The 27007-nt window shown below is 44.1% G+C and overlaps 1 long non-coding RNA gene across 2 annotated transcripts in view; it reads right to left on the bottom strand.

The window, feature by feature from the left end:
* Positions 1-1601: 1601 nt before the first annotated feature.
* The window catches only part of LOC132815378 (uncharacterized), a 180752-nt gene continuing 155346 nt past the window's right edge, over positions 1602-27007 (bottom strand). For both annotated transcript variants that reach the window (XR_009644640.1, XR_009644641.1), the window contains exons 4-6: positions 21589-21738; positions 21008-21080; positions 1602-2962 (exon numbers count right to left, since the gene is read on the bottom strand). This is a non-coding gene — a long non-coding RNA (uncharacterized LOC132815378). The remainder of the gene's footprint in view (positions 2963-21007; positions 21081-21588; positions 21739-27007) is intronic.

Genomic DNA, 27007 nt, shown 5'->3' with positions numbered 1-27007 from the left:
GTCCTCACCTTCCACCCCACCAACCTTCGTATACATCACATCATCCTCCGCCATGTCCGCCACCAACAAACGGACCCCACCACCAGAGATATATTTCCCTCCCTGCCCCGATCCACTTTCCATAAAGGCCCATTCCCTCCGCAACTACCCAGTCAGGTCCACACCCCTCAGCAACCCATTCTCCCCTCCCGGAACCTTCTCCTGCCACCACAGGAATTGCAAAACCTGCGCCCACACCTCCCCACTCACGTCTATCCAAGGCCCCAAAGGAGCCTTTGGGCCACTTCCATCAAAGTTTCACCTGTACATCCACACATGTCATTTACTGTATCCGTTGCTCCTGATGTGGTCCCCCCACACTGGGGAGACAGGATGCCTACTCGCAGAGCACTTCAGAAAACATCTCCGGGACACCCGCACCAATCAATTCCACCGCGTCATGGCTGAACACTTTAACTTCCCCCTCCCACTCTGCTGAGGACATGCAGGCCCTGGGCCTCCTCCATCGCCACTCCCTTACCACCCAACACCTGGAGGAAGAACGACTCCTCTTCTGCCTCGGACCCTCCAACCCCATGGCATCAATGTGGATTTCACCAGTTTCCTCATTTCCCCTTCCCCCACCCTACCCTAGTTCCAGCCTTCCAGCTCAGCGCTGTCCTCATGACCTGACCCACCTGTCCATCTTCCTTCCCACCTATCCTCTCCACCCTCCCCTCTGACCTATCACCTTTACCCCACCAATATCCACCAACTGCACTCTCAGCACCTTCCCCACATCCCCACCCCACTTCCATTTATCTCTCCACCCCAAAGGCTCACAGCTTCATTCCTGATGAAGGGCTTTTGCCCGAAACATCAATTTTTCTGCTCCTCGGATGCCGCCTGACCTGCTGTGCTTTTTCAGCACCCCACTCTCGACACTAATCTCCAGCATCTGCAGTACTCACTTTCGCCTAATGACATACTAGATGAAACTTTCAGTTGTGTGCAGACATGCAAGGAAATGAGCAAAAGGATATTATAGTCAAACAACTGGGGTGCAAAAGGATTGTGCATCTCGCATGCATGGACAGTTCAAAAGTTCAACATTGTGTTGAGCCTGCTGCGCTTTTCCAGCACCACACTTTTCAACTCGTGTCTTCCTAGAAGGCTACTTTTAAAGCATGCCTTTGCTAACATCATAAATGAAATTAGAAGGTTCCAGTAAAATTTGGGATTTAGTTGCTTTATTAGTGAAATTATTGGTCCTGTAATTTTGTTTTCCTACTTTACATAAAGAAGTTGGCTGTTTTCCACAATGACACAAATTCTTGATATGAGTAAAATGAAAAGTGGATGTGTTGGCACATCCTATTACTCAGCAGGAAAATATGTTGACTATTCCTGGGAATAATTTAAAAGGAAGTCATCGTTGGGATTGTAATATTTGGCAAAACCTTAGTGAGCTTTAACAGTCCCTGTCACAATTACAATGAAATGCACTCATTTTAATTAAAATTAAAATCACAAAACACGTTAGCTAATTAGTTCCGATACAACTGGAAACATCCATGATAAATATAAAAAAAGAATAAAATCACAAATATATTTAGGCATTTTATTGAGGATAATATTCAGGTCTTTTCTAATATGTTCCCTTCAGCATGTTCAACATGAATTCACAAACTTTGCAGCACAATTGTTTGATGCCACAGTCATTGTTCTGAAGACAATTCAGTAAATACACTGCAACATGGGATAAAAATACGGAAACTATTGTTGCAGATGACAGTCACCACCACAAGAAGTTAGGAGCTGCACAGAAAAACCCAGATTAAAGATAAAAGCGAACACAAAGAGAGGGTTCCAGGCCTGTTGCATTTGTGTGACCTAAGGTTACTGGAATATAGCTTTATATACCACTGAAGTTAGAAGTACTTTCTGTTTTGTAGGTCTCTAATTCTTTAGAAAATGTCTCAGGAAATAAAACACTTATTAACACATAGTCAATAAAAAAAGTCTTTGGCTCCAATTATAGTGCAGAGTGTGTCAATTTGTACAGGTCCAGTTTGATTGTTTGGGATGTGGACTTCACTGGCAGGGCTGACCATTTTGTTTTCCTATCCTGAGGCCTTCCTGTTGAACCACAGCAGTCCAGCTGGTGATGCTTCAAGCAGTGAGTTCTAGATGTGAAAAAAAACAGATTACATGCTCAAGTCTGGATAAACATTTGACTTCAAAGGAGATGGACGATGCACTGATCGAGGAGATGACTGCGTTCTTATTTGAGCCCTGTGACAGCTGCACACATTCTGACCTGTGCAGAGTATCGACTCCTGGCATATTTCCTCCGGTGCTAGAAAGGCAGTGTGCACTCAGGAAGTCAGCCACTCACTGTACAATACTCAGCTCCAAACCTGTTCCTGCAGCCATTCAAGTGGTCAGTCAATGGGGAACAGCCATGATGATGGATGGTAATACCATTTCAATGGGGCTGATCAGATTGAATCTTCTTGGTGACAGTCACAGCTTGGGTTCTCTTTGGTATTTTAAGGCCCAGCCTGCATGTTGTCCATGTCTTGTAGCAAACTTCAGTTCCAAAGGAATTGTGATCACTGTGCATTCATCAGTGGACAGCTCCAAGACCAAGTACTGTCCCTGTTCATAGATCAGATACTTGCACTCTGTTTGGATCTAGCTACCATGAAGGAACCCTTCTACATATGGGGATGGTTAATGTGTAGGAGTCTAATCCAATTAACAATTTACATCAACACATGCCACCTTTGGACCAACCATCTTTTGCCTCCTGGCAACAGATTCTGAAAAGTGGTAACCATTTTTGTTTTAAAATCGACACCAAATCCAGAGGAAAATACATAGAAATGTCTGTGCAGTCCTTCAATGAAGCACACCTCAATGGAAGACCATGTCCACGCTCTCCTCTTCACAGCCTTTAATCGTCGCCAAGTGTTTTAACCTACAATGAGAGACGATATCCACTTAATATGGAATCGAGTGCAAAGTTATGTTTTTTTCTTCAATCAGTCCAAATTAGAGAAGCGTTATGAGCAGTGCAGTCTAGTCTCTCTGAAAGCTTTTATTAACATCTCCATTTGATTTGGTGACCCCTGGTTTTAAAAGGTCATTGTGACATTTACCAATAGGCTTAACCATTAAGGCTCAGACTAAGAGACAAAGCATTTCCCAAGAACTAATATCACTTTCTTTGGTTCTGTTCAGGTACCTTTTACTAAAAGATGAGAGTATTTCTACGGAAGAAAATTTAGGATTATATGAATAATATATGAGACTTGGACGGGGCGTGGTGTGGTGGAAGGAACGTAGTGCAACAGTTTAATGGTAATAGACCACATCGACTAGAAAGTACTGGGAGATACTCTACGTAGAATCATTGTTTCTCTGTACTAAACAAAAAAGATGCCAACCAGTGTGGTCAAGACAAAAGGGAGCACTCTCCTGGTGTGGCGGCTGGTTAGCTCAGGTGGCTAAGGCATGGTATTAATGGTGCCAAAGTCATGGGTTCAAGCCATGGCCAGTATTGTCACCACACATGCCACTAAACTGAACACTGATGCCTTTGACAGGACTGGAGAATTGGTCTAGCTGGCTAGCTCACCAGTAAATGGTACAGGCACAATAGACTCCTACTGTACTGTAAAATTCTAAACTGGTCATCATGAAATCCCCATTAGCATCAAATGTACAGTGGTGTGAGGTAAAGGTTAAAGCTGTACTGCTATGGGAAGGTCATTTGACTCCGTGAACTACATGTCCTGACCACCAAAATGCTACTACAATCATTTGACCATTTCTGGTTTTACAGAAAGACTAGGCTTTATAAGGAACTGAAAAACACAATGTCAGTGAGGAACTGGGAGTTCTAATTTTACATCACTGATGAGGAAGATCTTTGCTGCTCATTCATGAAAATATCACTGAGCTTCCTAGTTTGTGGAGTCAACCATATTGAAATACAATCAGTCCTGCATACTATATCTGTATGACTATAACGTGATACTGCCGCAACCTCTATAGAGCTCTACATAGAGTTAACGTTCCAGCAGTACTCTGCTCAGCATAATGTACATATTATAATGATGGGACTTAAATGTTTGACTTAATTTAACAGAAGTTTGAACTTAATGTTTTGAATTCAGAAAAAAAAAATCAATTCTTCAGCCACAAATACAATTATGTTATTTTTATCACAAAGTAAACATCACACCTATGGAGTCATTGAGCAAGTAAGAAATTACTTTTTTAATTTATTCACTCATAGGATGCAGGGGTTGCTGGCTGACCAGCATTTATTGTCTGTCACTAGTTGCCCTTGAGAAGGTGGTGGTGATTTGCTTCCTTGAACCACTGCAGTTCACACATTGCACATCTTGATTTTCTATTCTTTGTGAAGCACCACATCTGGATATTGGGCCTCTTAGCCTCACTGCACAAAGAATGCTGCTATTAAAGGGGTCAGGCAGACTTTCCTTTGGATGCTTGCAGGACTTTGGAGAGCATTCTTGCTCCTGTAGGTCATGTTCACTCATCCTCACGTGCGGTAGCTGGGGATAAGGGCAGTTTCTGTGGAACGAGCCTGCAAGAACGCCTTAGTTTGTTTGTCTTTCACCCAGCTCCGATCAGAAAGACTTAGAAAGGACTGCACCACTACTAGATATCTCTTAATGCATCACAGCTAGTGGAGTACTTTTGAAGCATAATCACTGCAGGCAAATGCTATGAACCAATTTGTGGGCAGCAAGCTTTCTCAAATAACACTGGGATAATAACTAGATTGTCTGCCTTCTGTGATGTGAAAATCAGAAATAAACATTGGCTGAGTTCTTCTTCGATCTACTGATCTTTTACAGCTGCCTGAGCAGGCAAACTCTGTTTAACACAGGCTTGTCTAACAGATGGTTCACAGGCCACAGCGAGGTCTTATCTGCGCAGTCACCCAAGCTCCATTTACAGGGCAGAAAACTGAAGGATGCTGTAATGATATACGTTTCCAATTACAGGCTGGTTTCCTCAGGCATTTGTTGTTGATAGCTGAGCTTAACGCAGGGGACAAGTGGACTTTGCTTGGAAGAGCAGTGAGCTGTGCAAACACTCTGGAGCCTGAGGCCTGTGCGCAGGAAAAAGCCCAGTAGCTTTCCCAAGAAAGGCAGGAAGGGCCAGAAGAGGCCTAAACAGCTGGGTTATTTTATTTAAAGACTTTTATTATTAGGGTGGGTGGAGTGGAAAATACATCTGGAGGCCACATATCCTGGCTCCACCAGGGAGACCCAGTCTTGCTTCCCTTCACTTTTATTGCCAATAGGAAACAGGGCGCAAAAATGATCCCAGAGTGCAACAGCAGCTTTTGGCGTCAAAATAGCCAGCAGGCCATTCTTTTTTAAGAATTGATATACGGCATTGAAAGTAGCTCAACCAGTCCATACTGACATTAATGCAAAGTTCAAGGCTCCTGCCATCTTTGCCCATCTAAGTCTACCTTTGTAATCCTCTACTCCCTTCTCCCTTATATTTGCCCAGCTTCAACTTAACTGTGGCTGTGCTTTTTACTTCACTCACTCCCTGTGATAGCAAGTTCATTTATCTCTGGGTGAAAATGTTTCTTTTGAATTCACTTTTGGATTTCTTGGGTGACTATTTTATAAGGAGGGCCTCTAGATATGCTTTCTCTCTCTTCCAGCAGGGGTCACTGAATGACCATTAGCAGCACCAATCCTTATTGCTTCCCCCCCCAAATGTCCACTCATTAATCAGAGGTCACTGGCCCCCTCCCCAATCTTGAAGTTCCTCCTTGGGTGAGATCGACAGGCTCGGCACAGACTGAGGACTGAATCAGGGCTTGTGTGTTTCAGCAAAATACCAGGAGATGCATTTATCAATTATACGTCAGTCCATGAAGATTGCAACAGAACAATACTCCATCACAATCCAGTAGTGGGTGGAAGCTCTAATATCTAATCATACAGATCTGGTTTCTCCCATCCCTTCCAACTTCTCCTCGTACTGTGGCTGGTTGAACCATATCTGTCATGGTGCCTTGCCCATGTTCACTGTAAATGAACATTGATAACGAGCTGGCACAGCCACTGAACACACGTTTGGAAATCACAGCCAGTATAGCCAAATGGAGAAACAGCAGGAAGCACTTGACAAGACTCAAGAGTGGGAAATGAGGCCGGTCTCCCAATCGGAAGCACAGAGAGAATGTGGCAGTCAGCTAGAGGTGCTTAGCTCACTCTTTGTGGCGAAGGGACTGAACCAGGGATCTAGCCACTCTGGGTAGCTCAGGAGTGTCCTACTACTATTCTCTTCCTGCTGGAGCACTTCCTGAGATTTTTTAAAAACAGTTCTACATCATTAAACCTTAGTGTTTATGACTTTAATTCGTCACACAACACAAAGCAGCAGTGTTCCCAGATGGAGATTGAAAACTTCTCTCATAATTGTGAGGCTTGCACTAATCCAGTGGAACAGAAGGATTTTGCAAAACCTCTGAACAGCAAAGCATCTCATTCAATTGAAGGCTGCTTAAACCAGGCACACATCACTAATCAGTTTACTGATATGCTCTTATGAAAGAGGTCAGCCACAATAAAGTTAGCAGCTTGAACTGTGGTACCTGGTCAAAAGCATTCGGGCCCATTCTGTCCGCTGCTCAATTTTCACTGGCTGGTCAAATAACCGAGAATGAACACTGCTCTGCCTCCGAATTGACCCTTCTGTTCTTCCGGGTCAGAGCTACCAGACAAATAGGAGGAGCAGAGCTAAGGACAATGCTATGTATAGCGACAACATAAAGCCCAGACAGAATGACGACGACTGGGTGCTTCCCTTGTCAATCACTTCTCTTAAATGATCGAGATTGGCCTCACCATTTCCATTACGTAATGGTCCTGCACTCACTGTATTAATCTGCAGACATAATCCTGCTATAATCTGGAGACTGTCTGCCCTACTTTTCGCAATGAGATTGGAGCTCCTGCAAATTAAAACCACAATCCTGCCCTGCCTCCAACTCTCGGACTAATAAAATGGTGTCAATAATAATGCAATGAACAACTGTCAGTCAGTTGACAGGGTGGATCTGTTGATCACTGGTCAAAGGAAGTGTTCACTGTAAATGATAATGACTTGTCTGTCTCACAGTGTCAATCTCAAACATCCCCAAGTTCAGGTGCAATAGAGCTGGCTGCTGGCTACTCCATGCAATTGTCTCAGAGGCCTTTATTAAATCTAACCCTCAATGAATGCCCTCCACTTTCCTTCACAAAACGACTGCTGACATCTGAGCAACACTAGGCTGGTCTTACTGAAGAATTTATCAACAGTTCCTGCAATACACCTTTGTTCCAGATAATGCAGGTGAAACATCTTACTTCCATGTACCTGGTCTGTAGTTAAAAACTCCGGCCCCTCTGCATTCCCTTTGGCCATTACAGAGGAACCTCGATTATCCGAACATCAATTATCCGAATTTTCAGATTATCCAAAGGAGATCTCAAGGTCCCGATAGAAACATTACATCAAAGAGGTGTTTCTAATACTGATTGCGTCTTTTATTTACAATGATAAAAATAAACCCGGCTTACTGAAATGCTGCTGAGAACAGTCCTGGACATTGATGGGACTCCAGGCACCGTCTCCAAATGACTGGCCGCCTGGCCTCTCTCTCTCCCCATTCTTTCCCTGGAATTCGACATGGGGGTGTACCCTAAATCCCCCTTCCCAAGATAATCTCTCCAACATTGTCGTGTACAGGGCAAAGGTGGAACTTGTCAAAACGCTGCAGCTAAAAGTTGTGTGTGTGGCTACGTTGTGTGTGTGCATGGCTATGTTGTTTGTGTGTGCACGTGAGCGCTATTTTCAGATTTACCCCCCAAAAGCAGCGGCAGTCTTACTGTTGGTGTGCAGTTCAGCTGACGGGGCGGGGGCTTAGTGTGGTGGTGGTGGTGGGGGTGTGTGTGTGTGTGTGTGTGTGTGTTGGGTGGACAGGCGGTGGGTGGGGGCTCACATGTGGTGTGCTGCTGCCTAGTCTCCTGAATGGGGCGCAGACTGAGCAAGTGCTCGCTGTGTCAATACCATTGATGGGGTGGGGGGGCTTCAGCAATTCTGCCGGTCCCTTATACATAAATATGTGTCTCTGCTCAGAAACAAACCCTGAGACAGAGAGAGGGAGCAAGGCAGGCAGAGCGAGCAAAAAGCAAACTTCAAAAAACTCTAAGCCCCAGAGGAGAGGCATTGGATCGATTAACCAAATAATCAATTATCCGAACAAAACAGCGCCCGCTCATCTCATTTGGAAATTCAAGGTTCCACTGTGTTTACCTACTTGAACAATGGCCAGTAGTGTTTTCTCACTGCCAAGGTATTTTGAAGGTTATTGCCTCTGTCAATGGTTATAGCACTGTCCAACTCTCACGACCCACCCTCCACATTGTCACACTCTGGACTTTGTAATGTGAAAGTGCAACTTTCTAAACAGGGAACTGGATGGCCCTTTGTTCCATCCAATTCCTCCTGTAAAATTGTGGCCCAAGAATGTGGACATATAAGAACATACCTGCATGGAAACAGTATTCAAATTCTGCACAATTTTACTATGGTTTTAAAAGCCGGCTAGCTCAAGGTCAGATTTCTTTTTTTTACTGTCGACAGCCTTCAACTAAACCTTGTATCAACACACGCAGAAAATTCTTGAAACAATTTACTAATAAATGGACTGGTTAAAGTTCTCAAGCTCCTTATAAAGAACTGACTTGTGCACTGAAGCTGCTTCTGATCTGATTCTGACTCCATCCCAGCCTCCAATTACACAGCATTAAAAGAACCCAGAAGAACTTGCATTTATATAGCATCTTTCTTTGACCTGAAGCCATCCTGAAGAGTTTCACAGCCAATTAAGTACCCTTTAAAGTGCAGCCACTGTTATAATGTAGGAAGTGCTACAGTCAATTTGTTAACCAGCAAGCTTCCAAAGGTAGCAATTTGATAATTACCAGATAATCTGCTGGTTGAACAGCTGCGGCTGTTTGGTTTTGCAATGAACCAGAGGACCCCCCCTCTGGAGCAGCACTGGGATTTTACATTAAACACTCAACTGTTTTATGCATCCCCTGAAACCTGTCAATTAGAGTGCTTTTTAACCATTTAAAAATTGGAATGAGAAATGTAATATTTGTGACATTCAGCACTTATTGTGATTCAGGAAGATATAAAGGTTACCAGTTGTTCAGTAGAAAGTTTGCATATTTCTTGAAGGAAGGTGTCTCTGTTCAGATTTTCCTGTGTGGAACTGGAATGGAAGTGGGGGGGGGGGGGGGGGAGGTTTGGAAGGCAAGCTGGAAGCAACTGGGGACTTTAGTTGTTTCCAAATGTCAAATGACAGACAACTTTCCTGGGTTACTATAACAGCCACGGGGCAACCTGCATGAAATAAGCCTTCCTTTCCGAATGAGAGTACAAAATCCAAAAAAAAAGGATGTTCTCCTTATTTAGCAACTTGCCAGCAGACGATCAATCAAATGTCAGGGCATCTGCTAAAAGTTTACAGAAGATCTCTATCTGTATTGCACTTAGCATCCCAGTGTGAAACGCAGGGCTCATTACCCCACTATCATTTTACACACGAGGAGATGAAGCATTAGTTTCTGTCCTTCTCATTGGCAGATATTGACAATCAGTAAGAGCAGCTTTGGATGTTTAGCAACTCATGGAAGGTGCTAGAAAGACCTTGACTGACAATTGTTCAGCACACTCAATTTACTGAACAAAACAAAACCAGGTACTTTGGAGGGGTCCATTTTTGACTCAACCACTGCTGTTGCTTGAACTCCAATGGGAAACCATTAGAGATAGCACTAATGTGCGCCCCATTAGAAATCTAGGCCTTGTCCATGAGGGTGAGATGGTCAGAGAGGGATGAAAGCTTTCAGGAAGGGGGAAGGAGTACATTCATGCAGTAGTTATTGTCCTATCTGGGATTTGCAACAATATCCTGGGCAGTGACCCTGTAATACTAACAGAATCAGGGAGTGAAGTCAATAAAGGATCTTTTAGTCTCTGTGGAGACAGAGCCCCAGGCGTGCAGCTACAACCCCTTGTGTTGATTTATGATGCAGAGACTTCATTCACATTATAATGACTATTCATCCTCCATTTGTGTGTTCAATTCTAGTCTCCCTGCTATAGGAAACGTGTTGTTACACTTGAGAAGGTGCAGAAACAATTTACAATGATGTTGCCAGGGTTGGAGGGTTTGAACTAGAGGGAGATGCTGAACACACTGAGGTTATTTTCTCTGGGGATTCAGAGGCTGAGGGGTAACCTTACAGAGGTTTATAAAATCATGAGGGGCATGGATAGGATAAATAGACAAGGTCTTTTTTCGAAGGTGGGGGATCCAAAACTAGAAGGCAAATGTTTAAGGTGAGAGGAGAAAGATTTAAAAGGAGAACTGGGGGGACAACTTCTTCACACATTGGCTGCCAGAGAAAGGTGTGGAGGCTGGTACATTTATAACATTTAAAAGGTCTCTGGATGAATAGGAAAGGTTTAGAGGGATATGAGCCAAATGCTGGCAAATGGGTCTGGATTAACTTCGGATATCTGGTTGGCAGGATGAGTTGGAATGAAGGCTTTGTTTCCAAGATGTACATCTCTATGACTCTTATTAACAAATTGACCTACATTTTAAAAGCACCTTTCATAACCTCAGGACATCCCCAAGTGCATTACAGTGAAATAAGCATTTTTGAGCAAGATAGTCACTGTCGTCATATAGGAAGGATAGCAGCCAATGAGCCCACAGCAAGGTCCCACACAGCAATGTCAGTCATGACCAGATCACCTGTTTTTGCAATGCTGGATAAAGGACAGATATTGGCCAGGAGCTGGCCGGGGACAGCTCTTCCTACAGCCCGTGCAGCACGAGCTCTGCACTGAACTGGAATGTCAACCGAGGTGATGTGTTCAAGTCTTTGGAATGGGATTTGAATTCTCAGCCTCCTGACTCAGAGGTGAAAATCCAACCCACTTGACCACGAAGATGACAGAAAAAGCCAACAGCCCTCCCACCATTACTGAATGAAGAGGGGGCCACTGGGAAACAGTTTGAAACTGACAGAACAACCACACAACTAAAAATCCCCTTAGGTTGGATTCTTGACCCAAAATATCTCAGCGTCACCATACCTCCCTTTAACCACACAAGTCTGAAATCATCTGGTGAGACCAGGGGAAAGCTGAACCAGGAAGAAAAATCATGTCAAATCACTGGTCTTGGGAAATGAGTGGAAGAGTGCAGCATCGGGAGAATAAAACACTCACCTTAACCATGATCAACTGAGAAAGAGATGAGACAATAATATTTATGGAATAAAATTAGAATGAGGAATATGGTGCAGAGGAATTAAACCAGCTGTACATCTCAGTTAAGCTAAGTATGGGAGCATTCAATTCTCTCAGCTATGGCTCAATTGGATGTTAGCTTATGTCTCACAGGCATGCAGCATGGAAATGGACCCTTTTAGACCAACTAGTCCATACCAAACATAATCACAAACTAAAATAGTCCCACCTACCTGCTCCTGGCACATATCCCTCCAAACCTTTCCTATTCCTGTATTTAACTCAGTGCCTTTTAGACGTTGCAACTGTGCCCACATCCACCACTTCCTCTCGAAGTTCATTCCACAAACAAACCACTCTGTATAAAAAAGTTGCCCCATATGTCTTTTTTAAAAATCTCTCTCAGATGTGCTCACGATATCATCATTATCAGGAATGTGATCAGAGACTATGAAAGTCTCACACTCCATCACTTCAAGCATGGCACATTAATGAAATCACACCCTTCTGCTGAAATCAAATAACTTCACATCAGCTTGGTCACAATGTGCCTCTGAAAGTAGTATCTGCATTTATCAGTGAGCTTTAACACGCGTTTGTTGGGTCATTCAGGACCACCCTATTATTGCACTTGATTTCTTAAGTTATGAGGGCTGACAGACATTGTTGCATCAGGGTAAGATTCCCCTGCTGGAGGTCAAACCCAGATACTGTGAGTCACACAGTTCTGGGTTCAAACCCAAGTCTAGGACTCAAACATAAAATGAAGGCTTGGATGGCTCCTGAAGCTCGGGGTAGTGTCCCTAGCCTTAGAGCCAGGAAGCCTGGCTTCCACCTGCTGCATGGCTGTGTAATAATATCCCTGATCAGGTTGATTAATAAAAACTTAAATCAAGACTGACATTCCTGCACAGTGCTGAGTGGCAGAGACATTAAACTGAGGTCTCATATCTTTAAAAAAAAATCTCACGGCACCATTTTGAAGAAGAGCAGGATTATGGCATCTCAGTGGTTAGCACTGCTACTTTACCGCGCCCAGAACCCGGGTTCGATTCCAACTTTGGGTGGCTGTCTGTGTGGAGATTGCATGTTCTCCCAGTGTCTGCATGGATTTCCTCCCCCAGTCCAAAGATATGCAGGTTATGTGGACTGGCCAGGATAAATTGCCCGTTGTGAATTAGCCATGAGAGATGCCGGGTTACAGGGACAGGGTCGGGGTGGGGGTTTCAGTGGTTTGGTGTGGATTGGATGGGCTGAAATGCTTGCTTTGTAGGGATTCTATGAACTATCCCCAGCGTCCATGCCAACATTTATCCCTCAATCATCCAAAGTAAACTGGTCACCATCACATTACTGTTTGCAAGAATCGGCAGGGTAGAAAGTAGGTGGTAGGGTAGAAAGTAGGTGTTGCGTTTTCTACATTTCAATAGTGACTGTGCTTTAAACTTAGTCCAGTGGAACATCTGCTGGTCACAGGAAGTGCAAGATAACTGCATTATCTTTTCTTTCAATTACAGAGGAACCTCGATTATCCAAAGGAGAGGGCAGGGGAGTATTTTGGTCGGTTAATCGAATTCCAGATAACTGAATGCTAGATAACATAGTTCAGCAAGCATCGAAACCTTACAATCTTGCTGGATAATCTAAAATTCGGATATTCGAGGTTCCTCTGTATTTGGCTCCGAATTGCAGCTCGATGGTGCAAAGGGGGCTGGGCAAGAAATCAGGCACAGCTTCGGATCACAATCTATTGGTCCTTCCGGAGGCAGGCAAAGTGAAAATGGGGAAGACACACAACTCAGTCACAGCCTGAGCTGAGCTTGCTCGACAGGAGCAAACACTCAGGCCACAGCAGGCTTTACATGCAGTTCCCATCAGCACACTAAGGACTGGACCTCACACAAAAAAATAAAAACGGTGGACGCCAGTGCTGAAGGATCACCCTGACCTCACCACGCCTGGCTCCGAATCCAGTGACACAATTTAGTTCCCACTTGATAAGATCTCGTAGACAGGGCCCATATATCTTGCTGAAGTTAGGGCCTTGCTACAGGAGGTGGAAGAGGTCAGATTGCCTCGAAGCTTGATGCTATCTCAGCTCGACCTACCCAAGTCACGGCTCCAAAGTGAACCAGCCACGCCTTATGAGCGAGCTAAGAAAGCAACTAAATTATTTCTGTTTTACTTGGTTAACTTGCACAGAGGAATGGGTGAGCGAATTCCCTACACTTCTAAACCCACACGTGACCTCATTAGTCGCATTAGAATGCTTTCCTTGCGAGAAACAAATTGTTGTGCATCCATTCAGCTGTCACGCCCTTGTGCACACGTGAATAGGTCCCATCTGAGAATGCCACGTCAGTACAATTCTCAGGCTGAATTTTCCCAGCTCAATGGTGACAGGCTGGCAGCTGGGAGAGTGTGCTTTGTGGTGGGACAATTATTGGGCAATTGTTTTCTGTTTATGCAGCAGCCTCACTGATTGCTGTCAACCCAGTCAGAGCTCACGCGGGCGGGGGGGTGGGGGGAGGGTGGGTGGGAGAAGAACCAGGATTGGTCTCTTAACTGGAAGTCCCCGGAACAATTAGCCCGTTGGATCCCATAGTCCACTGCACTGGGGTGAGGCTGCTTTTCACTCCTAGGGGGTGGACTCTGTCATTGCTAGAAAATTTCAACCCTTCAGCTTTGTTTTCAGGCTTCTTCATTCCTGCACCCATGTCTAAGCTCCTCTCGCTAGACAGTCCTTCAAGTTATCCACATTGGTATAATTCTGGTATCTTGGGATTCCCTGCTGTTAAATCAGTGCAACATTGGGAGCTGTATTTTCAGATGCCTAGACTTTGTAAATGTGACCCTAAACTTTAGGTTTTCTAACTCTCTTGCTCCCCCCTCCATCAATGAAATTTCCCCTGAAAGATCATATTCTGTTTTTCAGTGGAACATCAGCATGCAATGTTGCAGATTTGGCTTTAATAATAAAACACATCTTTTGCTCACTCATGAAATAAAAGTAAAATAAGCTATTTAAATATAACAGCTCCAAAGATTTCAAAATACACAAAAAAATCAAAATCCCGTCTATTCCCCAACACCATCACTTTATAGTTAATTAAAATCCAAATAATCCTTCCCTGTTCAATCTGTCTGGTTGATTTAAAAGCGTCTCTCAGTTCTGGTCCTGTAAGGCCTCTTTCCTTCATTATTGTCAGACCCGCAAGCTTAGACTTTCTCAGATCTTTCAATGATCTGCAGAGTTCTACCCAGACATTCCTGGTTCACAAACTAAAATCTTTGATTGAGCTGATGTGTTTCCCTAACCACTTGAACAATCTCGTTTTTTTCTCGGAAAACTATATTTGCACCTGACTCCTGTCAGGCATTTTTCAAACTAGCCAAAAGAATTTGAGCTAATTTTAAAAAAACACTTGCTTATCCAAGCTTCTACTAAGCTAATGGCTTAACAATTTCTCTCTGGTCATGATCTCTCACAGTATACACAAACTCTCATTAATACTCCAGCAGGTAATACACTGGTTTTAAGGTGCTAGACAGAAACTGCAGAAAGCTGCAACACGAACTTGGGGATACGTGTGCACAAAGCACACAGGTACAGCAGGTAGTCAGGAATGCAATGTTGGCCCTTATTTCAAAGGGGTTGAGGTATAAGAGTAGGGAAAACTTACAACAACTGTACAAAGTGCTGGTGAGACCACATTTAAAGGACTGTGAGCTACTTTGGTCCTCTTATTTAAGAAAAGATATGATTTCATTGGGAGCTGATCACAGAAAGTTCACAAGGATGAAGGGAGGGATTGTTTCCTGAGCAAAGGCTAAACAGACTGGAACTCTACTCACTGAAATGTAGAACAGTGAGGGGTGATCTCACTGAAGCTTCATGGATTCTTCAAGGGCTTCACAGGGTAAATAATGAGGGAATGTTTCCCCTCATGCGAGAGTCCAGGGTGAGAAGACTCAGTTGCAGAATTAAGGGGTGCCAATTTAAATGAGATGAGGAGGCATTTCCTCTGTCACAGGAATGACAGTCGTTGGAACTCCATGCCAAGAGAGCTATGGGGGACAGAGTCCACGTGCATATTTAAGGTTGAGATTGATTCCCCTACTCATGAAGAATCTGAGGTTATAGGGAAAGGACAGGCAAGTGGATAGGTGGTGTGTCGGATCATCTGTGTTGTATTGAATAGTGAGCAGGCTTGAGGGGCTGAATAGCATATACCTATTTCTTATAGTCTCAGAGACATGGTTAATTTTTAAATTCCTTCTCAAAATACTACAATGTCCGTGCGCCACTAGTTTTAAATCCAAATGTTTTATTAAAAAAATTATATTTGTATAAATCACACCTTTCACCACAGTTTGACAACTTTCCCCTGAAGTCCTTTGGGATGTTTTACAACATTAAAGGTGCTATATAAATGTGAGTTGTCACTGTTGGTGATAATGTTGTCAATAAGAAAAGGAATAACAGCTATTCATTCTAACATTATTTCTAGAGCACTGTCATGTCTTCACTAACTGAAAGACATTCTAAGAACAATGCAGAAGAACCATCAACGTTTCTTCACTGACCGTCACCCAACAAGAAACAAGCCTGTATAGGGTGACTTTTTAAGTGTGAAACAAACTCTGATCAAGAGTAACCTTGATCTTGAATGATCATGAAAAATAGATGACATCAGGCAGCTTCCCATTAAACACCTTTCTTCAGTGAGTTAAAAGAAACTGGGGAGAAGAGTTTATTAGGAACTGAACTGCTATCACAAGTTTTGCATTATCACCTCAAGATAAAATGACCCCTATTCAATCAATTAAAAGTTACCTATATGACAAGCTGCAGGGAAGCTTTCACACTCCTCAGGGAAGATTTCACGGCTGTGTGAAGTTAAAATAATCCTCACTCCTGGGTTTAATGGCTCGATGTTCACATCAGGCAGCACTGTCATCACACCCTCTTGCACTAACTTGTTAACATAAACAAGACAAGAATGTAGCCTTGCCAGTGTTATTTTGGAGTTTACTCGATCTATTATAAACTAATGCCTGACAATGAGATTAAGTCTGGCTTCCACAGGTATAAAGCAGGCTTGTTTATATACCCTGTTTGAACAGAATGTGCTAAAAGTAAACTAATTTAGCTGCAAACGCATAACAGCATCATCTGGTGTGCTATTAAAGTTCCACACATCAGGAAGGTGCCCTCAAGTGTGGGAGTAGTGGTCTTGGCACTTTGGTCAGCCTGACTGAGCCTGGGCTAAAGTGAAAACAGATTCTCGGCGCTGTGTACTCAACGTCAACAGATGGTGGCAGGTTCACTGTGGACATATCTGCAGAATGGAATGTACTGAGGGAGAGTTTTACAGCACCCAGGCCACTCAACCCAACAGTTCCCCATGTCCCGAGCTTCCTTCCAACTAATCAAAACTAACTCAAGCAGCACATCGATGGCTGTGATGCCGGCTTTGACCAAACTGCCTGACAATCTTCAACGTCAAGTGTGGGCAACCTGGATGGATTAGATTAGATTCCCTACAATGTGGAAACAGGCCCTTCGGCCCAACAAGTCCACACCGACCCTCCGAAGTGCAACCCACCCAGACCCATTCCCCTACATTTACCACTTGACCAGCGCTGAACAGTACGGGCAAGTTAACATGGCTAATTCACCTAACCTGCACATCTTTGGACTGTGGGAGGAAACCCGAGCACCCAGAGGAAACCCACGCAGACACGGGGAGAATGTGGAAACTCCATACAGACAGTTACCCGAGGCGGGAATTGAACCCCGGTCTCTGGCGCTGTGAGGCAGCAGTGCTAACCACTGAGACACTGTGCTGGAATGCTCTCAACACAGGGATGGAACCAGAGCCAGGTGGGCATTAGCACCCGAGGTTGGGATGGGGGATGTGGGTAAAACTGTAGGGAGCCTCATCTGAAGCTCCAAACTCAACGTAGATGCTTGTGAAGTGTATATTCTATTCTAATTGGATCCTTTGTAAAATCTACATCTTAATGTTAGCACTGCACCTTGTTGCTATAGTAACTCTGATTTCCAAGATTCAGTAACTGACAGAAGCCCCACTGGTTCCCACTTTATACAGTCACAGAGTCATAGAGACGTACAGCATGGAAACAGACCCTTCGGTCCAACTTGTCCAAACTGATCAGATATCCCAACCTAATGTAGTCTTTTTTACCAGAACTTGGCCCATATCCCTCTAAACCCTTCCTATTCATAGGCCCATCCAGATGCCTTTTAAATATTGTAAGTGTACCAGCCTCCACCACTTCCTCTGGCAGTTCGTTCCATACAGGCACCACCCTCTGTGTGAAAAGGTTGTCCCTTAGATCCCTTTCAAATCTTTCCCCTCTCACCCTGAACATATGCCCTCTAGTTCTCCCCCACCCCAGGGAAAAGACTTTGTTTATTTACCCATCCATGCCCCTCGTGATTTTATAAACCTCTATGAGGTCAGTCCTCAGCCTCGGCCACTCCAGGGAAAACAGCCCCAGCCTATTCAGCCTCTCCCTGTAGCTCACTTTCTTTATGCTCAAGTGCAAAATGGACTTGAATGTTCTGGATTCTGGCTATTGGACATCCAGAACCAAGTATACAAAAGTTCAACCTTCAACCACTGAAGATTATCACCCCCATCCCAGCTGTCCTAACCCTGAAAGGAAATATCATGTCAAATGGAGTAAGAAACAGCAGTGCAGAAAACGGGGAAGACTAACAAAGAGCACTGCAGCTGAGGAGAAAGAAGGGGAAAAGGATAGAGAGAGAAAGAAAGAACAAGAAACCAAGACAGGGACAAGGAGGAAATAAAGAGCAATAGGAAAGAAAGAAGAGAAAAGAGATGGGGAAAGAGAAGAGGGGGAACCAGAAAAGTGTTGAGAAAGAATGGAAATGTGGGAGGATGGCTCATGATTTGGAGAAGTTTTTGTTGCCGTATATTAGGGCTTGCAATGTTGCAGAATCATTTGCATTCTTCCTGTGTGTCAAACCGAGGGGCAAGCTGTACTCAGTGAGGTATACAAGCCAGTCCAACAGGCATCTAGGGGAGAACCACCTGAACCATAACCATTATTCAATGACAAAGACGGGTGGAGGGTGTGTTTGGTGACACATGCACACTACTGATAATGGCAAGTACATCGGCAGTTGAATTATCATGTCATTGCTGGTTTCCTTAGAACAAACACTGTGAGAAAGATACCAAGGCTCCCCTGATTGTTTAGCAAGTTCAGCCAGTGAATAGCTACGCCAAGTTCAGTCTGTTTTTATCCCAAATTAGCCAATCACACCTGGCAGGCTATAGTAGTATGGATTACAGGGGAGACCATATTGACCAACCCTGTTAGAAGCATGCGCATGGCATCCGGTGGCAAATGAACTGGCATCATCGACGATGCACTCAAAGTCGAATAGCCTATTACTCATTGTCTCACTCAAGAGCAAACTATAGTTGGTTAAATTCTCATCTTTGAATTAGAAGATTGTGCATGTCAGGCTCAGCTCAAAGTAAAAGGGTACAATTCAAACTAACCTTCCAGTAATACTTCATAATCCAGTGAAGCACTGAGGTAATGCTGCATTGCCACCAGTGCTCGCTCCCTCGACACTGATCCTCTGAAAATGCAACACTCCCTCAGCACTGACCTTCTGACAATACAACACCCCCTCAGCACTGATCCTCTGACAAAGCCACACCCCCTCAGCACTGACCCTCTGACAATACAACACCCCCTCAGCACTGATCCTCTGACAAAGCCACACCTCCTCAGCACTAACCCTCTGACAATGCAACATCCCCTCAGCACTGACATTTTGACAATGCAACACTCCCTCAGCACTGACCCACCGACAATGCAACAGCCCCTCAGCACTGATCCTCTGGCAATGCCACACTCTCTCAGCACTGATCCTCTGACAATGCAACACTCCCTCAGCACTGATCCTCCGACAATGCAACACCCCCTTAGCACTGAGCCTCCGACAATGCAACACCCCCTCAGCACTAACTGACAATGCCGCACTCTCTCAGAACTGATCCTCCGACAATGCAACACCCCCTCAGCACTGTCCCTCTGACAATGCCAGACACTCTCAGCACTGATCCTCTGGCAATGCCACACTCTCTTAGCACTGATCCTCTGACAATGCAACACTCCCTCAGCACTCACCCTCTGACAGTGCCACACTCCCTCAGCACTGACCTTCTGACAATGCAACATCTCCTCAGCACCGACCCTCCTACAGTGCCACACTCCCTCAGCACTAACCCCCTGACAGTGCCACACCCCCTCAGCACTGACATTCTGACAATGCAACACTTCCTCAGCACTGACCCACCGACAATGCAACAGCCCCTCAGCACTGATCCTCTGGCAATGCCACACTGTCTCAGCACTGATCCTCTGACAATGCCACACTGTCTCAGCACTGATCCTCTGACAATGCAACACTCCCTCAGCACTGACCCTCTGACAGTGCCACACTCTCTCAGCACTGACCCTCTGACAGTACCACACTCCCTCAGCACTGACCTTCTGACAATGCAACACCCCCTCAGCACTGATCCTCCGACAATGCAACACCCCCTCAGCACTGACCCTCTGACAATGCCGCACTCTCTCAGAACTGATCCTCTGACAATGTAACACCCCCTCAGCACTGACCTTCTGACAATGCAACACTCCCTCAGCACTGACCCTCTGACAGTGCCACACTCCCTCAGCACTGACCCTCTGACAGTGCCACACTCCCTCAGCACTAACCCTCTGACAATGCAACACTCCCTCAGCACTAACCCTCTGACAATGCAACATTTCCTCAGCACTGACCCACTGACAATGCAACACTTCCTCAGCACTGATCCTCTGACAATGCAACATCCCCTCAGCACTGATCCTCTGACAATGCAACATCCCCTCAGCACTGATCTTCTGACAATGCAACACTCCTTCAGCACTGACCCACTGACAATGCAACATCCCCTCAGCACTGACCCTCTGACAATGCAACTCTCTCAGCACATATCCGCTAACAATTCCCACACTCTCTCAGCACATATCCTCTAACAATTCCCACACTCTCTCAGCACTGATCCTCTGACAATGCAACACCCCCTCAGCACTGACTCTCTGACAATGCAACACTGCCTCAGCACTGACCCTCAGCATTGATTAAGACTCCTGTTACAGTGAAGACTGAACACCTTCTGATACAGTTCAAGGAAGAACTGGCATGCCATCTGATAAACCTGTCAAATGTGACAGCAAAGCCTGATTTCCCAGCTATATATCTCGTGGCTGTATGTGGCAGCAAACACTATTGATTATTCTTCAAGGTAGCTCACACAGCCTGATACTACATCGACAAAGGTGATTTTCCTTTGAACAGCTGATATATGGGGTGGCAGAAAATCAGACAGAAATGAAGTAATTGAAGGAGGCATTAACCAGAATAAACATCAAGGAATTGGAGCATTAACACTCGAAGGCTCATCAAGGAAAAAATATTTTTCATATTAAAAACAGCAAATTACAACAAGGTGTTAAGTCTCTCTCTGGTTTACTCCCTTTAATAAACTTTAGTTAATCACTAACAGGGACTAATGCTCACCAATAAAAGCTGAGGAGCGGTATACCCTTTCACCTTTCCCTTAGCCAGGGCAGCATGGGTCACAAGTACACAGCTGGAACAGAAGATAGAAATGGTCAGAAGCAGAAACAGAAACTACATGTCGTCCAAAACAGCTCATAATCCAACACTCACTATTTACAAAACTTTGTTGAACGCTGGAAAATATCGACACATTTTGGAAGCACTTTATTTGCTATTTTTTTCCGCAAATAGTAAGACTTCTTTTTCTCAAAGGCATGCACTACATTTCCGAAGACAAATAGCTCTGAAGGTTTGGATTACATTCCACATTTTCCAAATTTAAATGAGACCTGACTTCTCTCGGTGAATGCACTATTGTATTCGAAGTCAAACTGACAGCTTAATCATTCGGAGCACAAGACCACAGTCACTTGGATTGATTCTGCGTAATTGTTTAAATCGGATAATCTACTTACCCAGCAATAATATCCTATTAATCATGATACAAATTTCTTCACCCTGCTTGCACTGTTTGGAAGAACTCAGCTTACATATCGTCTTTCTGGCTATGAAAGCAACTTGGTGTTGCCTCAACTTACCTGCAAATGGGGGCGAAAGTAGTGGACCCCATACCTAAGTCCTCTCAGTAGTGGGTCTTTACCCCCAGTGACAGTGACACTGTGTGTTTAGTTGGTCAGTGAAATTATTCCTTTCAGCTGGAGCTTGATCAGTCCTCTTCAGCGATACCACTGGAATATAATTGGAAAACATTATTAAAATTGAGGTAGAGGTTCAATGTTTTCAGCTCAGGACTTTACCTGACCTAAATTAAATTTACTGCAAAAGAACAAAGAATTTGCATTTATTCGACTTCTTTAGGACACCCCACTTTTGCAGACACTGAAGATTCAGTGCCAAACCTCAAAACCGAGAGAACTCTTTGGCTCAGTGGTTAGCACTGCTGCCTCACGGCACAGGCACCCGGGTTTGATTCCAGCCTCAGGCGACTGTCTGTGTGGAGTTTGAACATTCTCCCAGAGACTGTGTGAGTTTCCTCCTAGTGCTCCAGTTTCCTCACACAATCCAAAGATGTGCAGGTTGGATGAACTGCTATGCTAAATTGCTCATAGCGTTCAGGGATGTGTTAGTTAGGAGTAAATGTAGAGTAATAGGGTTGGGGAACAGGTTTGGGTGGGATACCTTTTAGAGGGTTGGCGTGGACTTGTTGGGCCAAAGAGCCTGTTTCAATGCTGATGGGATTCTATGTCTATTCTATTCTTTCATTCTATGAACTCTCTGCTGTTTTTACAGATCGTAAGGACATAGGAAACAGCAGGCGGCCATTAAGCCCACTGATCCTTTGCAGCCAATCAGTGGAACATGGCAAATCCTACACTTCAACTCTATTTTCCTACACTGACCCATGTCCCTCAATTCCCAAAATTCTGTCCATATTTGCCTAAAATATATTCAATTATGGAGTTTCTGCAAATCTTCATGAGTGAAACATTCCAAAGATCTGTAATCCTCTGAGAGATGAAGTGATCCTCATTTCAATCCTAAACGATTAACTCCTCACCTGGAGATGCTGCTCTTCTTCTAGATTCTCAGGCAAGAGGAACAATCCCTCAGCGTTGACCCTGCCAAGCCCCTTCTGAATCTTACAAGCTTCACCTCTGACCCCACTAAACTCCAGGCAGTACAGACCCAATTCACTCAGCCTCACATCTCATTTGGGCTCAGTCTCAGTAGGCAAACAGGACCATGGCTGACTCCCTTGTCGGAAAGATGGCACTTCTGACAGTGTAGCACTCCACCCACTCAGCACTCCTGAGGTGTCAGCTCCGAAACTCCGCAGTGAGCCTTAGAGCCTTTGACTCGGAGATAACAATACAACAGCTAAACGGGTTATGTCACATCTCAACTCTTACGTGTTTCTCCAATCAGTGAGCCCTTCTAAGGTTATTCATTGCGGTCTCTCTCTCTCTGTGCCCCTTTACTTCTGCTTTAGCCTCTACTCGTTGCCACAAGCTTGGTGGCTGTAACATTTGTTAATTTGCCATGGGGCACCAACAACTGTTTTCTTCAGCATCGCACCAGTTGGCATCTTTTTGACAGTCCTCAGAAATAAAGCTCCTTAATGTCCAAACAATGGTCACACTGAGAATTGGTAACCTCACCAAAGACAGCCAGTATGATTAAATGACAGTGGAGGTTGCAGTTTACAACACAGCTACAGATGGCAGCCAGGCACTCTCGATAGCTTTACTGGCAAAAAACAGCAACTCTGCTGGGTCCAAAGATCCAAGCTCTAGTCAGCTACTGGTGGCAGTAAATATTTCTTTCATTTATAACTTGGCCTGTTGCATGCTGAGATAATATCCAATTGTGCCACCTCAATACATCTCATATAACAGTGTGTGTAAATAGGGTTTGCTGTGCTGTTCCAAATTAATCTATGAGTGACTTGCATCCCCTAGTAGTGTCACTCTCATTTGTCACAAAGACATACTTCAGGGAAGGTCTATGATCAGAAATAAACTAACTATGAAATCGCCACATATGGGCAAAATTAAACACGTGTACTACAATCTGTGTTGTGGACAGCCCATACAGTACAAACCCACTTCACTAGGAACTCCAAAATACAGAAATATGTCAACAATAATAATTGTAATATTCTCCAGGACTGAAGCATAGCATTTCTTTGTTCCAACTTGAGTAATGGCTTTTTGTGCCTCCAAATGCCCTCTTCCACACCAATGGCAAGATCTCCCGCAGTCCTGATGCTCAGCTCCACTGCACCTTACTGTGCACCCAGTGCTGGCCGCAGCTCAGTTGGTAGCATTCTTTGTTCTGAATCGCAAGCTGACTCCAGGGTAATACCACAAGGCTGGCACTCCAGTGCAGAGTGGCACGATCAGAGATGATGCAGTTTGAAAGAAATGTTAAACTTGTCAGTTCCATTCCATGGCATCAGCACAAAAGTCAAAACAGGCACAGTCCAATTCCACACTGATGGAGCATCACAATGTTGGCACGTTGCCTTCTGGATGAGAGGTAACACCAAAGCCCCTGCTGTCTGCTTAGGTGAATGATAAAGATCTCATGGCACTATTTCAGAGAAGAGCAAATAAGTTATCCCTGGAATCCTAACCAATATGTATTGCTCAATCACAAAAAAAAGTCTGCTTATTAAAGCATTGCAGTTTGTAGGAGCTTGCTATGTGCACATTGACTGCCCACGTTTCCCATGTCCCCACAGTGACTGCACTTCCAAAAGTGCTTCATTGACAGTAAAACACTTTCAGACTCTTTGTGGCTGTAGAAGGAGCCATATAAATGCAATATCATTCCTTGTTCAAAAGGAAATATTCTTTTGGGGAAGAGCAGGTGAGTGGGGCTAATTCAGTGGTTTCTGGGGCTGACTGGCAACCTTCTGTGCTGAGATTTTGCCACAGGATTAAGGTGTTGTTCTGCCACTTAGTCGAGCAGTGTTATGGCCAGCATTGACTAACCTCATAGCTCACATACACAAGGAACCTGAAGGTTGTCATTCTTCTAAACCGGCATATAAGTTGACCCAGTCTGCCTGTCATAGGATGGTCTTGATCTCTACATACTCAGCAAGTCATTCTCGCTTTACAGCCATGATGTGCTACTCTTGCATTAGTAGTCAGCCTCCAGTTTCTGCTGCAAAACTGTATGGTCTATTTAATGATACCTTACAGCATGAACAGCCAGGCGACATGAACAGCGTTAGAAGGTGCACGGGAGTTTAAAACACAACCAAACATTGGATTGGATTCCAAATACATTTCAAAATGGCAACCAGAGGTTAATGTCTACACTTGCCATATACGTTGACTCCTACCTTTGGAATGATGTTTCAAGGCTTATATGCTGACATCATGAATAAGTTACACTCTTTGGGAAAGCTGGGTTGAGATAAAATGGGAGAGCCAAGTAGGTAGCACTGGTTACTGGGTGCACTTTGAGCACATGGTCCCCCCTTATCAGTTTCTGTAATGTCTCTCAAACAGAGCTGAAGTGCAAAGCCATATCCCCATAGCAAACACTTAAAATTCCAGTGAGTCATGGGGCCAGATGTTTGAATATGTTCCATGGAAAACGATTACAAGCAATATTTGTAGAGCAGTGGTAGATTTTGGGTGTCTACTTTGAGAAATCACCAAGAAAATATGAGAAAATTGATGCAAATCAGAGTTGATAGTTTAGCACATTGTCCCACAAGTTACATGTATAACCCACTTTCAATAAAAACATTTAAACTTGCTAAGATTGAGTCATGCTCACCTAAATTTGCAAAAAAACCAGGGCTACTCAGATGCTTTGATATCTCTGACTGGCTGGTATTAACACAAATAAATTGATTGCGTTTCTATGGTGAGGTTGGGTATAACTGCCATTACATTAATGGATTAAATTCTTTGTGATTAGTTGAATTGTATTGGGTTAGTTCTAACTATCGATGACCAACAACTTAGTGTTTTGTGTCTAAGTGCTCCACCTGCTCCTGTGTAATATTTCTAAACACTTTTTTAAGCTTGGCAAGCAGTTAGGTTTGCCTTGTGTGTGTATTCACGCTTACCTGACCTATTTGTGTTGGTACCATTGACATTGTGACCTTACACATTCAAGGTTTAAGGCTAGCTGTGATTTCGAAGTGTACTGTTATTGACACTAAGCTCTGTCTGATTAACCCGACTCTTATATTCATTCACTCAAGAAAACCAAGTGAAATTAGCGTCTTTTAAAGCACAAATTTGGCTTGGATAAAGGATTATTTTTGAAATGAACATTGTTACGACCAGCTAAGAAGGAGGGGAACCAGTTCACTCAGGTGAAAATAATTTGGGGTATCCCATATGGAATCATGATGAATCGAGCAAGCTCACTGGGGGACTAGTTATAACAATCCAACACTTCTCATGACCACTAGCTATCCCTGAAGTGCTTTATTTAGGAAATGCTGGCTCCTATAGTGACGTAAGAATCCAACAGCCAGTTTGCCCACAGCAAGCTCCTACAAACAGCGATGTGGTAATGGGCATATGATCCATTTAGTGAAGAAAAAGGAGTTGGGTGGAATACTGGACCATCAAAAATACAGTGGATTTAGGAGAATGACTGAGTGTTGGCAACTTTCAGGTTCCTTGTGTATGTGAGTTGTGAGGTTAGTCAAATGATATTGCATTTATATGGCTCCTTCTATAGCCACGAAGAGTCTTTAAGTGTTTTACAGTCAATGAAGCACTTTTTCAAATGCAGTCACTGTGGTAACATGGGAAATGGGGCAGCCAATTTGCGCACAGTAAGCTTCCACAAACTGCAATGCTTTAATAAGCAGTCTATCTTTTTTGGTAATTGAGCAATACATATTGCTTAGACCTCAGGGATAACTCATTTGCTCTTCTCTGAAATAGTGCCATGGGATCTTTAAGATCCCCCCAAGCAGGTAGATGGGGCCTTGGTTTTACCCTTCATCCAGAAGGCAATCTGCCAGCATCATGGTGCTCCGTCAGTACTGAATTGTACTATGCCTATCTGAACTTTTGTGCTGATACCATGGAGTGGAACTGGCAAATATATACCCGACTCTTCATTCAGACTGGGATCAACATTGGGAACTTGGGATAGCTGCGACCAATACTGCAGATGTGTTTAAGGGGGAAGCCTGGATCACTGGATGAGGCAGAAAGTTACATTGATGTGGAGGGATTAAATTGGGTCAAGAGAGATTAATGTCGAATAGAGACACCAGCACAGGCCAGCTGTGTCCAGTGACTATTCAATTCAATGCAATGCTCTTTTGTAGGCTATTATGGTATCTGCTTCCAACACTCTTTCCAAGTGGCCAAATCCTGTTCTCACCCAAAAACCCTACAGAGGTCACTGGACAGTGATCGGGCACTTTGCCGAGCCACTTTCCCTCAGCAACACATTTTACCAGAGAGTGCGGGCCCTTGGTGTTCAAGTACAATCTGTTCTAGTCAG

The sequence above is a fragment of the Hemiscyllium ocellatum genome, chromosome 4, assembly GCF_020745735.1.
Source record: "Hemiscyllium ocellatum isolate sHemOce1 chromosome 4, sHemOce1.pat.X.cur, whole genome shotgun sequence".
Lineage (NCBI taxonomy): Eukaryota > Metazoa > Chordata > Chondrichthyes > Orectolobiformes > Hemiscylliidae > Hemiscyllium > Hemiscyllium ocellatum.
The sequence above is the reverse complement of the archived record's forward strand: the minus strand, read 5'-3'. Positions and strand labels throughout refer to the sequence as shown.